Here is a 15633-nt window from a genome sequence, read left to right as displayed (position 1 = left end):
TCCTGTTCCTCTGTGAGTGGCTGCTGTCTGTTGCTGGATTTCCCTTTCTCGGATACTTTCCCTTTGAATCCTCCCTTGAGGCAAAGAAGGAAATGGTGGTCCGATGATGCAGTCTTTGTTCCTGCACAGGTAAGTGTCTACACATTCCTCATCCTCCGTATGACATTTGAGGCATCTTCTGCATGCACCAAGCTTTTCAACAGCACTTAATTTTCCGCGGGGCTTCAGTTCTTTGAACCGCTTGCAAAAGAAGATCTTCTCAAGGTGCCTTTCATCTCCACAGACAACACATCCTCCTTTTTCTGTTGACTTTGTCGAGGCATATTTCTTTTCCAAGAACTGAGACTTCTTTTCGGGCGTTCTACTTACACCCAGTTGGTCTAGTCTCTCTAAAATCTCCTCCTGAGTCTTTAAAAATGTGAGAAGGCTGTCAAAGTGATTGTCGGGGTTGACTCCATTGGATTGATTTACCATGAATGTCAGCCAGTCCCTCTTAATATTGTCCGGCAGTTTGCTCTCTATAGATCGGATTACCAGGGGATTCTTGATGGCTCAACATTCAAGCTCAATGAGGTCATTCAGGGCCTTTTCTATAGCTTGAATTAGGTCGATCACCTTTCTTGGCTGCCGTGAGGGGGGGATGCTCTCCAGGTCCTCAATTATCTCCAGAGCAATCGTTGACTTATTTCCATACCTGTTTTGAAGTACCCTAAATATGTCTTCAGCACTGTTATATGTTGAAAGGTGCAGGTCTCTAGATATGTTCTCATCCACACTGTCAAGAAGTTGAAACTTCTTAACTTCAACTGAGCCAGTTGGCTCTCCCTGCTTTTGTAGGTTCTCCCAGTCTTTTCTCCACCTGTGGAAATTCCTCTTGATCCCATTGAATTTAGGGAGACTGGTCGGCTTGATCCTCAACACTGGTTGTAGAGCTGCCAAGAGTTGAGGCTCTTTTCCTCTTTTTTCCTCTTCAGCGAATCTTTGTGCGGTGAGGAACTCTGCCCTTCTGGCTTCAAGGGTGTTTCCTAGGGCTCTCAGGTCCTTTACTCTGATTTGCAGGTGTGTTATTTGATCAGGAGGGATCCATCCGTCCCAGTTCCTCATGGTTGAAGTGGCATCATGGATGAGGTTCCTCACTCCTTCCAGCTGAACTTCAAACCCGTCTCGGTTGAGCGCAGTAATAGGGCTTGAATCAGCTCTTTCACAGGCTTTCCCTGCTTCCTGGATTGCAGAGATTACCTCATTTTCCCCATATCTTTGCCACAGGTGAGATTGAACTATTTTCCTGACCTCATGCAGTTTTGCATCACAATCTTCTGTTGTTCTTTCAAGGTCATCTCGCTGGTACTGGTCAAGCTTGACCTCTTCACCCTCATCAACTTCAGCTTCGTTGTCTGCAAGTAGCCCAGCCTCATATTCATCATTTGTGTTGCTGACGTTCCTTGCAAGAGAGCTGAGCTTTCTGAACTCTTCTTGTAGCTCGTGCTCGACCAAGTCCTCTGCTGCTCTGCTCAGGTAGTTTGCTTGCTTGGTTAAGGCTGTTTTCGCTAAGGTTCTCTCTTGTTTCAGTTGCTTGACTGTTCTCCCAAGAGTTTCCTTCGCCATGGTTGAGGATTTTTACTTCAATTGATCTCCTTGTGTCGGCAGCTTGACTTTGGGTCTTTGATCCAAATCTTCACTGCCAAACGGTGGTTATCAACTGTAGGCCTTTGCGTCGACAGCTTGACTTTGGGTCTTTGATCCAAGTCTTAACTGACACACGTTGATTTTCAACTGTCAAGTTCTGTGAGTGTTCGGACCGCAACTCTGCCTAAACTTGAAAAGGGCTTGACCACTTGTCGAAGGATGCAAAGGACAACTCGATTCTTTCTCTTTGGTTTTTATTTTCTTCTGATGATTTCAGACGAAGATTCCAGTTCGGAATATAATTGTCATAAACTAATAGGTTGAAAACCTTTAAAAACAGAAACATGCATTAGTTTTAATACATTTCAATGAAGGTCAATGTTTTGTTAAATAAAATGTTCGTATAACTTGCTTTTCCAACCAAGTTTACAAAATTATTTAAGTAAGTGCTTTAACGATCAGTTTTAAGTGCAAACCAAAAGACAAAATGCAAGCTTAAATTAGCTTAAACAAAAGTATCTTAATAAATTATTAGCACTCAGGAGCAAACATAATCCTCTTTAAAAGTAGTTTCTTTCCTACCAGTTGCATCTTCTGGGTGATCAGGAGCTGTGGTCATGTCCTGTTTTCAGGAGCAGGTGAGAGAGACTGACTGGGCTCAGTCCAAACATTTAGGCCATGCTGTTCTGGTGGGTGCGCAGGTAAATTCGGTCCTACTGGCAACACAGGCCAGGATGTTGGTCCCACCAGAGTTTTTTGCACATGTTCGCCCTCTGCTGGTTTGGAGTGCAATTGAGTCTTGACTTGACAGTATTATTCTCTAACTTAATATTTGATTATCTTTTAGCATCTTTTAACAAGTTCACAACAAGCTAACAACCAGCTAACAACCAGCTAACAACAAGCTAACAACAAGTTCACAACAAGCTAATAACAAGTTCACAACAAGCTAACTTCCAGCTAACAACAAGTTCACAACAAGCTAACAACCAGCTAAAAACAAGCTAACAACAAGCTAACAACCGGCTAACAAGAAGTTCACAACAAGCTAACAACAACTACACAACAAGTTCATAAAAAGCTTACAACCAGCTAACAACAAGTTCACAACAAGCTAACAACCAGCTAAAAACAAGGTAACTACAAGCTAACAACTAGTTGACAACAAACCAACAACAACTAAACAACAAGTTCACAACAAGCTAACAACTAGCTAACAACAAGTTCACAAGAAGCTAACAACCAGCTAAAAACAAGCTATGTATGCACTCTAACCAATTTTTTGTTTCTGAAATTAATTACGTTGGCAGGACTCGGATCTTTGACTGTACGAGAATCGGGGGTGTAGCAAACCTGAATAGGGACCCAGGGATGGTTACCAGAGTTGCTCCAGGCCCATAGTGTGAGGATACTGCAGTTAACTTCGGGATCATTATTGGGCAATGTGGCCATGGGTTTGAAGGCCAAAATTACATCTTTTGTGCATATATCACGAGAGAGAGTTACTTTATTTCTCTATATTTGAGCGCCATCATTTCGGTATTGGTCAGGATAGTAATCCCCAGTCTCAGTGGTCACATAATTGGACCATGCGTAAGTGTATGCTGATTTAGAATACGCGAACAAATAGAACCAGTGATCCTGCCAAGGTAACATAGTGGTTGGTGACCAGAGGAGACTTTGAGGAATGGTTTGTAGTTGGTCAAGAGGAATTTGGACAATGTTTTCACGATCTAGGGTATCTTGGGTGATTCTGGTGCCAGTGTCCAGTCTCCCTTTTTCAGAAGGATCTATAACTTCAATTCTAAGTCCAGTGGGCAACGCTCGTTTTGCTCTATGGGTTTTGTAGAATATTTCATCACTTAGTTGTGTCAGCAACTTGGGGGGAAAGGGCACAAGTTAGGACAAACAATTCAACAGAAAAGGTTATTGCAAACATAATTCCCAAACAGTCTATTAGTTTCTTGTCTCTGGTCCCCACCGGTCTTCCTGTGGGGAATAGGGCATCCATACTTGCTGTCGCAGTGCCTAGACGTTCCGTCTATCAGAACACTGTTGTTGAATCAAAGTAGAGGGGTGATGTTCAGTGCCTAGACGTTCCGTCCATCAGAACACTGTTGTTGGGTCAAAGAAGAGGGCCGGTGTTTGCAGTGATTCAAATGAATCCAGCCGTTTCGTCCTTCAACTTTCACTGCTGTGGGTGTTGTGATGAGAACAGGATATGGACCTTCCCACCGATCACTAGCCCACGTTTTTCTTTTGATGATCTTGATGAACAGAGTCTCCCACGAGAACAGGGCGGTTCTGTTGGACAGAGTCAATTGGAATGTCACATTCTTGCCTTAGTTCACGAACATCCATGGCCTTTTTCATCTCATAGGCCAAGTCGAGGACTTTGAGTCGAGGATCATCCTTCTCATTGGTTGCCAGTCCTGGCAACACAAATGCTCGCCCAAACGACATTTGAAATGGTGACAGTGTTTGTCCTGTGGCTGGGATAATGTGCATGTTGAGTTTTACTAATTCAATACAATCAGTCCAGTTTCAACCTGTGTCTTTCATTGCTTTGATTAACTTATTTTTATGGTGCAATTAGTTCTTTCCACCAGTCCTGCTGACTGTGGATGGTAAACACAATTATTTTTCAAATCAATCTTGAAATGGTTAACTAGCCGTTTAATTACTTCGTTTACAAAGTGTGTGCCATTATCACTTCGGATGATTTTTTGAATTCGAAATGTAGGAATAATGTGTTTACAGAGAGTTTTTTTTGCTACTGTGAGTGCATCTGGTGTCTTTGATGGAAATATTTCTACCCATTTGGAGTAAGCATTAATTATTATCAGACAATATGCAGATTGGTTTACAAGGTTTAACTGTATAAAGTCCATGTGTGGAATGGATGACTGGGTTCTGAAAATCGTCCTCTAGGGGTACGTCTGTGATCTTGAGGATCGTTTTTGATGCATAAAATGCATTTTGCTGAAAAAATCTTGTAAAGATTGGGTTTCAAAAAATATTGAAACCCATGTACATGATAAGTCTAGTGAATAATATCTTTCCCCGCAATTGTCTTAAAACCCCTTGTCTCCCACTGTTTTGTATTTTCATGCAGATTGTTGAAAGCATATCGGCTGTCAGTATAAATAGTAACAGCAGCGTCCTTGAAATGGCGGCAGGTTTGAGAAAGAGCAATGATTTCAGCCGCCTGGGCAGAAAGTTTAGAAGGGAGAAATGGCTTCAGAAAAGATGGTGGGTGAGTCACCAAAGCTTTGAGCAAGATGGGCAAAAGTGAGTTCAGTGCCCTGAAATGTAAAGGAAAACCAGAACTGACTGTCTATTAATAAAGTTTGATCTTCTTGTTGTTATTTGAGATTATAAATTAATCTTTAATCATCTATTTGTTATTTAAGATTATAAATAAAGTTTATTCATATAGTTGTTATTTGAGATTATAAATAAAGTTGAATAATCTGGTTGTTATTTAAGATTATAAATAAAGTTTAATCATCTAGTTGTCGTAGATGTTGTCACATATATCTTCAACTTCTCACGGAGGCAATATGTTGTCCACACATGCCTCAAAGCCACCACCATCAAGTTTGTGGACGAAACAACTGTGGTGGTCTCATGAACACAACTGTGGTGGGTCTCATCAACACAACTGTGGTGGTCTCATGAACACAACTGTGGTGGGTCTCATCAACACAACTGTGGTGGTCTCATGAACACATCTGTGGTGGGTCTCATCAACACAACTGTGGTGGTCTCATCAACACAACTGTGGTGGTCTCATGAACACAACTGTGGTGGGTCTCATCAACACAACTGTGGTGGGTCTCATCAACACAACTGTTGTGGTCTCATCAACACAACTATGGTGGTCTCATCAACACAACTGTTGTGGTCTCATCAACACAACTATGGTGGTCTCATCAACACAACTGTGGTGGGTCTCATCAACACAACTGTTGTGGTCTCATCAACACAACTGTGGTGGTCTCATGAACACAACTGTGTTGGGTCTCATCAACACAACTGTGGTGGGTCTCATCAACACAACTGTTGTGGTCTCATCAACACAACTATGGTGGTCTCATCAACACAACTGTGGGGGTCTCATCAACACAACTGTGGTGGTCTCATCAACACAACTGTGGTGGTCTCATCAACACAACTGTGGTGGTCTCATCAACACAACTGTGGTGGGTCTCATCAACACAACTGTGGTGGGTCTCATCAACACAACTGTGGTGGTCTCATCAACACAACTGTGGTGGTCTCATCAACACAACTGTGGTGGTCCCATCAACACAACTGTGGTGGTCTCATCAACACAACTGCGGTGGTCTCATCAACACAACTGTGGTGGTCTCATCAACACAACTGTGGTGGTCCCATCAACACAACTGTGGTGGTCTCATCAACACAACTGCGGTGGTCTCATCAACACAACTGTGGTGGTCTCATCAACACAACTGTGGTGGGTCTCATCAACACAACTGTGGTGGTATCATCAACACAACTGTGGTGGTCTCATCAACACAACTGTGGTGGGTCTCATCAACACAACTGTGGTGGCCTCATCAACACAACTGTGGTGGTCTCATCAACACAACTATGGTGGTCTCATCAACACAACTGTTGTGGTCTCATCAACACAACTATGGTGGTCTCATCAACACAACTGTGGTGGGTCTCATCAACACAACTGTTGTGGTCTCATCAACACAACTGTGGTGGTCTCATGAACACAACTGTGTTGGGTCTCATCAACACAACTGTGGTGGGTCTCATCAACACAACTGTTGTGGTCTCATCAACACAACTATGGTGGTCTCATCAACACAACTGTGGGGGTCTCATCAACACAACTGTGGTGGTCTCATCAACACAACTGTGGTGGTCTCATCAACACAACTGTGGTGGTCTCATCAACACAACTGTGGTGGGTCTCATCAACACAACTGTGGTGGGTCTCATCAACACAACTGTGGTGGTCTCATCAACACAACTGTGGTGGTCTCATCAACACAACTGTGGTGGTCCCATCAACACAACTGTGGTGGTCTCATCAACACAACTGCGGTGGTCTCATCAACACAACTGTGGTGGTCTCATCAACACAACTGTGGTGGTCTCATCAACACAACTGTGGTGGTCCCATCAACACAACTGTGGTGGTCTCATCAACACAACTGCGGTGGTCTCATCAACACAACTGTGGTGGTCTCATCAACACAACTGTGGTGGGTCTCATCAACACAACTGTGGTGGTCTCATCAACACAACTGTGGTGGTCTCATCAACACAACTGTGGTGGGTCTCATCAACACAACTGTGGTGGTCTCATCAACACAACTGTGGTGGTCTCAGCAACACAACTGTGGTGGTCTCATCAACACAACTGTGGTGGGTCTCATCAACACAACTGTGGTGGTCTCATCAACACAACTGTGGTGGTCTCATCAACACAACTGTGGTGGGTCTCATCAACAACAGCGATGAGAAGGTCTACAGGTGTGAGGTCATGATGCAAAGACAACAATCTCCAGCTGAACGTGGAGAAGACTCAGGAGGTCATTGTGGACTTCAGTAAGTTCACACCCAGCATCTACCACTGACCTGGACGGAGCTGCAGTGGAGATGCTGAGCAGCACCAAGTTCCTGGGTGTCTCTGAAGATCTGTCCTGGAGCCACAATACAGCATCACTGGTCAAAAAAGACCACCAGCACCTGAACTTCTCAGCTGCTCTCATCGTGAGAGCAGCTGAGAAGATCACTGGTGTCTCCTGTAATAATAATAATAATAATAATAATAATAATAATAATAATAATAATAATAATAATAATAATAATAATAATAATAATAACAATAATAATAATAATAATTGTAACTGTAGTACTTTGTGTTCTCAACTTTAAATATGTTTAGTTTAAGTTGTTGTAATATAAGTTTTTATGGAAATGAAAATAATAATGCTTTGGGTTAATTGCTCCTCACATGTGATGACGTATGTGGGTCACATGGTCTGCAATGATTCAGGAGGTTGGAGGAGGAGACTCTTAGTTCATGTTCCAGGTGAAGCTTGTTCAACAGGTGAGCTTCATAACTGCTCAGGGAACCTGGTTCCAAGGAGAAACGGTTCGTAAAGTAATTGTTTTATATTTGTATTGTTGATATTTTTACTTTATTAACTGTGCTGTGTAGGATTGTGTAGGATTGTGTAGGATTGTGTAGGATTGTATATGGTTGTGTAGGATTGTGTAGGATTGTGTAGGATTGTATATGGTTGTGTAGGATTGTGTAGGATTGTGTAGGATTGTATATGGTTGTGTAGGATTGTGTAGGATTGTGTAGGATTGTGTAGGATTGTATATGGTTGTGTAGGATTGTGTAGGATTGTGTAGGATTGTATATGGTTGTGTAGGATTGTGTAGGATTGTGTAGGATTGTATATGGTTGTGTAGGATTGTGTAGGATTGTATATGGTTGTGTAGGATTGTGTAGGATTGTGTAGGATTGTATATGGTTGTGTAGGATTGTGTAGGATTGTATATGGTTGTGTAGGATTGTGTAGGATTTGTGTATGATTGTGTATGATTGTGTAGGATTGTATATGGTTGTGTAGGATTGTGTAGGAATGTGTATGATTGTGTAGGATTGTGTAGGATTGTATATGGTTGTGTAGGATTGTGTAGGATTGTGTAGGAATGTGTAGGATTGTGTAGGATTGTATATGGTTGTGTAGGATTGTGTAGGATTGTATATGGTTGTGTAGGATTGTGTAGGAATGTGTAGGATTGTGTAGGATTGTGTATGATTGTGTAGGATTTTATATGGTTGTGTATGATTGTGTAGGATTGTGTAGGAATGTGTATGATTGTGTAGGATTGTGTAGGATTGTATATGATTGTGTAGGATTGTGTAGGATTGTGTAGGAATGTGTAGGATTGTGTAGGATTGTATATGGTTGTGTATGATTGTGTAGGATTGTGTATGAATGTGTATGAGTGTATGATTTTGTATGATTGTGTACGATTGTGTACGATTGTGTATGATTGTATATGATTGTGTATGATTGTCTATGATTGTGTATGATTGTGTATGATTGTGTATGATTGTATATGATTGTGTAGGATTGTGTAGGATTGTGTATGATTGTGTATGATTGTGTAGGATTGTATATGATTGTGTATGATTGTGTAGGATTGTATATGATTGTGTATGATTGCGTAGGATTGTATATGATTGTGTATGATTGTGTAGGATTGTGTATGATTGTGTATGATTGTATATGATTGTGTATGATTGTGTAGGTATGATTGTGTATGATTGTGTATGATTGTGTACGATTGTGTATGATTGTGTATGATTGTATATGATTGTGTATGATTGTGTAGGTATGATTGTGTATGATTGTGTATGATTGTGTACGATTGTGTATGATTGTGTATGATTGTATATGATTGTGTATGATTGTGTATGATTGTGTAGGTATGATTGTGTATGATTGTGTATGATTGTATATGATTGTGTATGATTGTGTAGGTATGATTGTGTATGATTGTGTACGATTGTGTATGATTGTGTATGATTGTATATGATTGTATATGATTGTGTATGATTGTCTATGATTGTGTATGATTGTGTATGATTGTGTATGATTGTATATGATTGTGTAGGATTGTGTAGGATTGTGTATGATTGTGTATGATTGTATATGATTGTGTAGGATTGTATATGATTGTGTAGGATTGTGTAGGATTGTATATGATTGTGTATGATTGTGTATGATTGTGTATGATTGTATATGATTGTGTATGATTGTGTATGATTGTGTATGATTGTATATGATTGTGTATGATTGTGTATGATTGTGTATGATTGTGTATGATTGTGTATGATTGTATATGATTGTGTATGATTGTGTAGGATTGTGTATGATTGTGTATGATTGTGTATGATTGTATATGATTGTGTATGATTGTGTAGGATTGTGTAGGATTGTGTAGGATTGTATATGGTTGTGTAGGATTGTGTATGATTGTGTATGATTGTATATGATTGTGTAGGATTGTGTAGGATTGTGTATGATTGTGTATGATTGTATATGATTGTGTAGGATTGTATATGATTGTGTAGGATTGTCTATGATTGTGTATGATTGTGTATGATTGTGTATGATTGTATATGATTGTGTAGGATTGTGTAGGATTGTGTATGATTGTGTATGATTGTATATGATTGTGTAGGATTGTATATGATTGTGTAGGATTGTGTAGGATTGTATATGATTGTGTATGATTGTGTATGATTGTGTATGATTGTATATGATTGTGTATGATTGTGTATGATTGTGTATGATTGTATATGATTGTGTATGATTGTGTAGGATTGTGTAGGATTGTGTATGATTGTGTAGGATTGTGTATGATTGTGTAGGATTGTGTATATGTATATTTGTTACAGTTTTTCACCACAAACATGTTCATAAAGTAAAGAGAGAAGCAATAAAGGCTCAGTTGACACTGGTCGACTCGCAAGTCTGTGGTGAAAACCTGCTGCAGCAGTTAAAATAATGATAATGATGATAATAATGATAATAACAATGATAATAGTAATAATAAGGATGATAATTATGATAATAATAATAATGATTATGATAATAATGATAATGATAATAATAATAACAATAATAATAATAATAATAGTAATAGTCACAATAATAATAATAATAATAATGATAATAACAATAATAATAATAACAATTGAAGTATAATTGAACAAAGTTTCATGTATTTTTACTGTAGAAATATTGATTTATTGTCATTTAAGTACAGTGTATTAATGTCAATGTTAATCAAGCTAAATATACATGAATTGAGAGATACTTTACTGTCACATCAGCGTATTTTAAGAATCTATTGAGAGATACTTTACTGTCACATCAGAGTATTTTAAGAATCTATTGAGAGATACTTTACTGTCACATCAGAGTATTTTAAGAATCTATTGAGAGATACTTTACTGTCACATCAGAGTATTTTAAGAATCTATTGAGAGATACTTTACTGTCACATCAGAGTATTTTAAGAATCTATTGAGAGATACTTTACTGTCACATCAGAGTATTTTAAGAATCTATTGAGAGATACTTTACTGTCACATCAGAGTATTTTAAGAATCTATTGAGAGATACTTTACTGTCACATCAGAGGATTTTAAGAATCTCTCAGTGATGGTGACGTAGATCCTTCCGCGTATGACTTCTCCTCACTACCGTAACACCTTCATAAAAGCGAAAGGTTTTTAAATTTGCGGCTGAATCGTGGCTCACGTGAGCGCAGTTCACACTGATGGACAACAACACACACGTGAAGACACACTTCACAATAATGGAATAAAAATAATATAGATTAAAATAATATTGACTCATTGATGACAAACAAATGCAGGTTCGTGTTTATATAAGTTTGAAACATGTTTTCAATACTTTCCTGTCTATTAAGTGTTATTGTTATTGATTTCCCACAATTCAATTGTAAAGGTCAAAGTGGAGGATCGTACGTGCAGAAAGAGACCAGCAGGTGGCGCTGTTAACACATCTTAGTGACTAACACTTGAGTTGATGTGCAGTTCCTGATCGATCATTGATCTTTGATTGACATGTGAGTGTCTTTGATGCCGCGTCACTGACCAGAGCTTCTGTGGCGGAGGTCAAAGTTCAAGTTCAAAGGTCGAGATGAGAATCAGCATATGCGAGGACGAGAGTGAGCGCACGTGACTTATTAGTGACCTGGATTGATGTACTGAGGGGTTTTACGCACAAAAAAGTGCTTAGCAACCTTTTCACATCACAGTCCATATGAATCAACACTGCAGAGGTCACAGTCCATATGTATCAACACTACAGAGGTCACAGTCCATATGAATCAACACTACAGAGGTCACAGTCCATATGTATCAACACTACAGAGGTCACAGTCCATATGAATCAACACTGCAGAGGTCACAGTCCATATGTATCAACACTACAGAGGTCACAGTCCATATGAATCAACACTACAGAGGTCACAGTCCATATGAACCAACACTACAGAGGTCACAGTCCATATGTATCAACACTACAGAGGTCACAGTCCATATGTATCAACACTACAGAGGTCACAGTCCATATGTATCAACACTACAGAGGTCACAGTCCATATGAACCAACACTACAGAGGTCACAGTCCATATGTATCAACACTACAGAGGTCACAGTCCATATGTATCAACACTGCAGAGGTCACAGTCCATATGAACCAACACTACAGAGGTCACAGTCCATATGTATCAACACTACAGAGGTCACAGTCCATATGTATCAACACTACAGAGGTCACAGTCCATATGTATCAACACTACAGAGGTCACAGTCCATATGTATCAACACTACAGAGGTCACAGTCCATATGAACCAACACTACAGAGGTCACAGTCCATATGTATCAACACTACAGAGGTCACAGTCCATATGTATCAACACTACAGAGGTCACAGTCCATATGAACCAACACTACAGAGGTCACAGTCCATATGTATCAACACTACAGAGGTCACAGTCCATATGAATCAACACTACAGAGGTCACAGTCCATATGTATCAACACTACAGAGGTCACAGTCCATATGTATCAACACTACAGAGGTCACAGTCCATATGAACCAACACTACAGAGGTCACAGTCCATATGTATCAACACTACAGAGGTCACAGTCCATATGAATCAACACTACAGAGGTCACAGTCCATATGTATCAACACTGCAGAGGTCACAGTCCATATGTATCAACACTACAGAGGTCACAGTCCATATGTATCAACACTGCAGAGGTCACAGTCCATAGGTATCAACACTGCAGAGGTCACAGTCCATATGAATCAACACTACAGAGGTCACAGTCCATATGTATCAACACTACAGAGGTCACAGTCCATATGTATCAACACTACAGAGGTCACAGTCCATATGTATCAACACTACAGAGGTCACAGTCCATATGAATCAACACTACAGAGGTCACAGTCCATATGAATCAACACTACAGAGGTCACAGTCCATATGTATCAACACTGCAGAGGTCACAGTCCATATGTATCAACACTACAGAGGTCACAGTCCATATGTATCAACACTACAGAGGTCACAGTCCATATGTATCAACACTACAGAGGTCACAGTCCATATGTATCAACACTACAGAGGTCACAGTCCATATGAATCAACACTACAGAGGTCACAGTCATTATGAATCAACACTACAGAGGTCACAGTCCATATGTATCAACACTACAGAGGTCACAGTCCATATGTATCAACACTACAGAGGTCACAGTCCATATGTATCAACACTGCAGAGGTCACAGTCCATATGAATCAACACTACAGAGGTCACAGTCCATATGTATCAACACTGCAGAGGTCACAGTCCATTTGTATCAACACTACAGAGGTCACAGTCCATATGAATCAACACTACAGAGGTCACAGTCCATATGAATCAACACTACAGAGGTCACAGTCCATATGTATCAACACTGCAGAGGTCACAGTCCATATGTATCAACACTACAGAGGTCACAGTCCATATGTATCAACACTACAGAGGTCACAGTCCATATGTATCAACACTACAGAGGTCACAGTCCATATGTATCAACACTACAGAGGTCACAGTCCATATGAATCAACACTACAGAGGTCACAGTCCATATGAATCAACACTACAGAGGTCACAGTCCATATGTATCAACACTACAGAGGTCACAGTCCATATGTATCAACACTACAGAGGTCACAGTCCATATGAATCAACACTGCAGAGGTCACAGTCCATATGTATCAACACTACAAAGGTCACAGTCCATATGTATCAACACTACAGAGGTCACAGTCCATATGTATCAACACTACAGAGGTCACAGTCCATATGTATCAACACTACAAAGGTCACAGTCCATATGTATCAACACTACAGAGGTCACAGTCCATATGTATCAACACTACAGAGGTCACAGTCCATATGTATCAACACTACAGAGGTCACAGTCCACATGTATCAAGACTACAGAGGTCACAGTCCACATGTATCAACACTACAGAGGTCACAGTCCATATGTATCAACACTACAGAGGTCACAGTCCACATGTATCAACACTACAGAGGTCACAGTCCATATGTATCAACACTACAGAGGTCACAGTCCATATGTATCAACACTACAGAGGTCACAGTCCATATGTATCAACACTACAGAGGTCACAGTCCACATGTATCAACACTACAGAGGTCACAGTCCATATGTATCAACACTACAGAGGTCACGGCCCATATGAATCAACACTACAGAGGTCACAGTCCATATGTATCAACACTACAGAGGTCACGGCCCATATGAATCAACACTACAGAGGTCACAGTCCATATGTATCAACACTACAGAGGTCACGGCCCATATGAATCAACACTACAGAGGTCACAGTCCATATGAATCAACACTACAGAGGTCACAGTCCATATGAATCAACACTACAGAGGTCACAGTCCATATGTATCAACACTACAGAGGTCACGGCCCATATGAATCAACACTACAGAGGTCACAGTCCATATGTATCAACACTACAGAGGTCACAGTCCACATGTATCAACACTACAGAGGTCACAGTCCATATGAATCAACACTACAGAGGTCACAGTCCATATGTATCAACACTACAGAGGTCACAGTCCATATGTATCAACACTACAGAGGTCACAGTCCATATGTATCAACACTACAGAGGTCACAGTCCATATGTATCAACACTACAGAGGTCACAGTCCATATGTATCAACACTACAGAGGTCACAGTCCACATGTATCAACACTACAGAGCTCACAGTCCATATGAATCAACACTACAGAGGTCACAGTCCATATGAATCAACACTACAGAGGTCACAGTCCATATGTATCAACACTACAGACGTCACAGTCCACATGTATCAACACTACAGAGGTCACAGTCCATATGAATCAACACTACAGAGGTCACAGTCCATATGTATCAACACTACAGAGGTCACAGTCCATATGTATCAACACTACAGAGGTCACAGTCCATATGAATCAACACTACAGAGGTCACAGTCCATATGTATCAACACTACAGAGGTCACAGTCCACATGTATCAACACTACAGAGGTCACAGTCCATATGAATCAACACTACAGAGGTCACAGTCCATATGTATCAACACTACAGAGGTCACAGTCCATATGTATCAACACTACAGAGGTCACAGTCCATATGAATCAACACTACAGAGGTCACAGTCCATATGAATCAACACTACAGAGGTCACAGTCCATATGTATCAACACTACAGAGGTCACAGTCCATATGAATCAACACTACAGAGGTCACAGTCCATATGAATCAACACTACAGAGGTCACAGTCCATATGAATCAACACTACAGAGGTCACAGTCCATATGTATCAACACTACAGAGGTCACAGTCCATATGTATCAACACTACAGAGGTCACAGTCCATATGTATCAACACTACAAAGGTCACAGTCCATATGTATCAACACTACAGAGGTCACAGTCCATATGTATCAACACTACAGAGGTCACAGTCCATATGTATCAACACTACAGAGGTCAGAGTCCATATGTATCAACACTACAGAGGTCACAGTCCATATGTATCAACACTACAAAGGTCACAGTCCATATGTATCAACACTACAGAGGTCACAGTCCACATGTATCAACACTACAGAGGTCACAGTCCATATGAATCAACACTACAGAGGTCACAGTCCATATGTATCAACACTACAGAGGTCACAGTCCATATGTATCAACACTACAGAGGTCACAGTCCATATGTATCAACACTACAGAGGTCACAGTCCATATGTATCAACACTACAGATGTCACAGTCCATATGAATCAACACTAC

Source organism: Callionymus lyra, chromosome 15, assembly GCF_982586985.1.
Source record: "Callionymus lyra chromosome 15, fCalLyr1.hap1.1, whole genome shotgun sequence".
In the NCBI taxonomy this organism is placed as follows: Eukaryota; Metazoa; Chordata; class Actinopteri; order Syngnathiformes; family Callionymidae; genus Callionymus; species Callionymus lyra.
The sequence above is the reverse complement of the archived record's forward strand: the minus strand, read 5'-3'. Positions refer to the sequence as shown.